This window comes from Physeter macrocephalus, chromosome 4 (assembly GCF_002837175.3).
Source record: "Physeter macrocephalus isolate SW-GA chromosome 4, ASM283717v5, whole genome shotgun sequence".
Lineage (NCBI taxonomy): Eukaryota > Metazoa > Chordata > Mammalia > Artiodactyla > Physeteridae > Physeter > Physeter macrocephalus.
The window spans coordinates 105,678,868-105,683,966 of NC_041217.1; positions in this window are offsets into that span (position 1 = coordinate 105,678,868).

Sequence of the window (5,099 nt, forward strand, 5' to 3'; positions counted from 1 at the left end):
TTACCTCTGCTGATTTTACGTCTCACAAATTCTTTTAATTTGAAGAATTTATTCCATGAATTTCTTTAGATATTTTATATCATTTAAAAATGATGACTGTTTCTTTCATTCTTTTCACTTATCATAAATTATCTTGCATTTTTAATTTACTTCAACATTCCCACTGTGACCCTTGGAGTAGACTCAAATCAAATATTGGTGTATACGTCACCTTTCCAAGATAAGCCACACCCTGGTCCTTCTAAACACTGGGGGCTTGGAGGATATGGAAAAGGTAAGTTATACAGAAAGATATTCTGTGGTCTTGACTCTTTATGTCTCAATGCCTCTTTACCTCAAATAGTCAATATCTGAAATTTTTGGTTTATGGTTACCATGAGGTTTATATATAGCTATACATATATATAAATATATATATAGCTATACATATATATATATATAATTATTTTAGGTTGCTGAACTCTTAAGTTCAAATGTATTTTAACAATCCTGCATTTTTACTCCCCTCCCATACATTTGCTGCTTTTGACATCATGTTTTACATCATTTTATTTTATATATCCCTTTAATATTGTGGTTATAGATGATTTTACTACTTTTGTCTTTTAATCTTCCTACTATCTCTATATGTGGTTGATTTACTACCTTTATTGTATATTTGCCTTTACCAATTACATTTTCTTTTTCATATTTTTCATATTTATAGTTGTGACCTTTTCTTTTTCACATAGAGAAGTCCTTTTTAACATTTCTTGTAAAGCTGGTTTGGTGGTGCTGGACTCTTTTAGCTTTTGCTTGTCTGTAAAACTTTTTATCTCACCATCAAATCTGAATGAAAGCCTTGCTAGGTAGAATATTCTTGGTTGTAGATTTGTCCCGTTTATTACTTTAAATATATCGTGCCACTCCCTTCCGGTTTACAGAGTTTCTGCTGAAAAATAAGCTGATAGCCTTATGGGAGTTCACTTGTACAGAACTTGTTGCCTTTTCCTTGCTGCTTTTAGTGTTCTCTTCTTATCTTTAATTTTTGCCATTTTAATTACAATACGTTGTGGTGTGATTCTCTTTGGGTTGATCCTGTTTGGGACACTCTGTGCTTCCTGCACCTGGATGTCTGTTTCCCAGGTTAGAAAGTTTTCAGCTATTATGTCTTCAAATATGTTCTCTGTCCCTTTCTCTCTCTTTTCCTTCTGGGATCCCTATAGTACAAATGTTAGTACACTTGATGTTGTCCCAGAGGTCTCTTAAACTGTCTTCATTTCTTTTTGTTCTTTTTTTCTTTTTTTGTTCAGCTTCAGCAATTTCCAATACTCTGTCTTCCAACTCACTGATTTGCTCCTCTGTATCATCTAATCTGCTGTTGATTCCTTCTAGTATATCTCTAACTTCAGTTATTATATTCTTCAGCTCTGTCTGGTTCTTCTTTATTACTTCTAACTCTTTGTTAAACATCTCACTGTGTTCATCCATTCTTCTCCTGAGTTCTTTGAGCATTATTATGATCATTACCTTGAATTCTTAATTCGATAAGTTGCCTAACTTCATTTCACTTAGTTCTTCTTCTGGGGCTTTATCTGTTCCTTTATTTGGAACATATTGCTCTGTTGACTCATTTTACCCAAGAAGCTGTTTTTATTTCTGTGTATATGGTACGTTGTTTATGTTTTCCAGCCATGGAGAAGTGCCCTTTTGTAGGACATGTCCTATACAACTAAGCAGCACATTCCCCTCTGGTCACCAGAGCTATATGTTCTAGGGGTGCCCCATATCTGAGCTGTGTGAGTCCTTCTGTTGTTGTGGACTGACTACTGTGGGTGGTCTGGTAGGCATGGCTCGCCCCCTGTCCAGTTCGTTGGTCAGTTCCCACTTCATGAGGAGGGAGCTGGCCAGGTCACGAGGCTGGCTGTGGGGTCCCAGGGGTTCCCGAGTCTACTGCTGGCCCAATGGTGGCTGAAGCCACGTTCTGAATTGAGTTGTTGTGGGGCTGGTGTTCCTGGGTCTAGTGTCAGCCTGCTGGTGGCTGGGGCCTGTTCTTGACATAGCTGGTTGTGGGGTCTGGGGATTTCTGGGCTACTGGTGAGTGGAGCTCGATGATAGGGTGACTGGCTGTGGGGTCCCAGGTGTCTTGGAGTTATGTCAACCCGCTGGTAGGCAGGGCCCAGGCCCACAGGGGTCCTGGGACTGGTACCAGCCCACTGGGTGGGCAGAGCCAGGTCCTGGGGTCTCTGGCTGCAGGTCCCTGTGGGTCCTGGACCCTCTCGAGGGCAGGCTTGGGTCCCAGGGGTGGCTGTGGGCTCAGGAGGTCTTAAGGCAGCAGACCTGCTGGTGGGTGGGGCTGTGTCTCCACTTGGCTAGTTGCTTAGCCTGAGGCTTCCTTGTACTGGTCCCGACAGGCTGGTGGGCAGGGCTAGGTCTGGTTGCCAATAAGCTAGAGGGAGGATTCCAAAATGGTGTTGCCAGCACTAGTATCCTTATGGTAGAACGAGCTCCCCAAAATGGGTAACTCCAGTGTCTACCTCCCCAGAGCAAGCACCAGCTGCCTTCTGCCTCTCTGGGAGGCTCTCCAAGATCGCAGTTCTGACCCAGGCTCCTTTCAAATTATTGCTTCTATCCTGGGTCTTGAGCATGTGAGACTTTGTGTGCACCATTTAGGCGTGGAGTCTCTATTTCCCATAGTTCTCTGGGTCTCTGGGCCCCCACTGGCCTTCAAAACCAAATATTCTGGGTATATTGTCTTTCTGGTGCAGGAAATCTGGGCTGGGGAGTCCAAGGTGGGGCTCAGACCACTTGCTCCTTGGGGAGAACCTCTGCAATTATAATTATTCTCCCATGTTGGGGGTATGGGTCTTACCTACTGTGTCTCTGCCACTCTTACCCACATTGTTATGGTTTCTTCTTTATATCGTTAGTTGTAGAAGATCTTTTCTGCTAGTCTTCTGGTTTTTTCTTGTATAGTTTCTATGTAAATAGTTCTAATTTTGGTGTGCCTGTGAGGCAGGGTCTTCCTACTCCACCATCTTGGTCATTCTCCCCCAAAATAATATATCAAATCGGATTTGAACAGGCTTTAAGCAATGAGCACTGTCTGTTTAACAGAACTGTCCCCCAATCAAACATTTTTAAAAAATTCCTCAACTTAAAATGGCGTATCTCTGAAAAATGTTGAAAATGTGTAAAAGTGATACTTTTTGAGGTATGACATAAAAATAGTGCAATTACATATCTCTTCACCTCACCAAAACCAGTGCATGGCCCATGGAGGGGACCACATCAGTTCACTCTTAATACGATGTTTTCCGGATTGGATCTTGGGAAGATGGATAAGGTGCTTTTTTACCTTAGCCCATTTTCAAATCACTGCACTGTCCTCTAGGGGAGTCAGTGAGTCCGTGATGGATCCCCTGACAGCAAGAACGACTTGGAGCCTTGAACTGTACCCAACGAGAGCCAGCAGTCACCATCAATGATGTGGGACAAGGCTAATCTTACCTCTTGTTAGGGTGGATGAGTGTAGGGGGGCACCATGGACAGGACCAGCATGGAGAAGGGGAACAGGGAACCTGCTAGAGCCTCTCAGAAAGGGACATACAACCTTGACTTTTGTAAACTTATAAATGTGTAACACTAACATTTCAATATTCAGGTCTTACTTGAGGCTCTTTTCCCCCCTAAATATCTATCCTACAAGTTAAAAGCCTTTGTTACCAAGTTTTTCCTTTAAGTCTCATTTTCCAGATGCACTAAGACTGAATAAAGGGTGTATAATCTAGTATGCAACTTTCACTCCAAATTGCAAGCAACATGACATTTATTATGCTAACACAACAAGCAAGTTTTATTGCCTTACATTTGTGTAAATCTGAATTCTTACTTTTTATCCTGGGTACTTCTTTTTTTTTTTTTTTAACATCTTTATTGGAGTATAACTGTTTTACAATAGTGTGTTAGTTTGACATTTTTTTTTCTTAGATTCCATATATATGTGTTAGCATACGGTATTTGTTTTTCTCCTTCTGACTTACTTCACTCTGTATGACAGACTCCAGTTCTATCCACCTCATTACAAATAACTCAGTTTCATTTCTTTTTATGGCTGAGTAATATTCCATTGTATATATGTGCCACATCTTCTTTATCCATTCATCTGTTGATGGACAGTTAGGTTGCTTCCATGTCCTTGCTATTGTAAATAGAGCTGCAATGAACATTTTGGTACATGACTCTTTTTGAATTATGGTTTTCTCAGGGTATATGCCCAGTAGTGGGATTGCGGGGTCGTATGGTAGTTCTATTTGTAGTTTTTTAAGGAACCTCCATACTGTTCTCCATAGTGGCTGTATCAATTTACATTATTCCCACCAGCAGTGCAAGAGGGTTCCCTTTTCTCCACACCCTCTCTAGCATTTATTGTTTCTAGAGTTTTTGATGATGGCCAATCTGACCGGTGTGTGATGATATCTCATTGTCGTTTTGATTTGCATTTCTCTAATGATTAATGATGTTGAGCATTCTTTCATGTGTTTGTTGGCGATCTGTATATCTTCTTTGGAGAAATGTCTATTTATGTCTTCTGCCCATTTTTAGATTGGGTTGTTTGTTTTTTTGTTATTGAGCTGCATGATTTGCTTATAAATTTTGGATATTAATCCTTTGTCAGTTGCTTCATTTGCAAATATTTTCTCCCATTCTGAGGGTTGTCTTTTGGTCTTGTTTATGGTATCCTTTGCCGTGCAGAAGCTTTTAAGTTTCATTAGGTCCCATTTGTTTATTTTTGTTTTATTTCCATTTCTCTAGGAGATGGGTCAAAAAGGATCTTGCTGTGATTTATGTCATAGAGTGTTCTGCCTATGTTTTCCTCTAAGAGTTTGATAGTGTCTGGCCTTACATGTAGGTCTTTAACCCATTTTGAGTTTATTTTTGTGTGTGGTGTTAGGGAGTGTTCTAATTTCATACTTTTACATGTAGCTGTCCAGTTTTCCCAGCACCACTTATTGAAGAGGCTGTCTTTTCTCCACTGTATATCCTTCCCTCCTTTATCAAAGAAAAGGTGACCATATGTGTGTGGGTTTATCTCTGGGCTTTCTATCCTGTTCCACTGA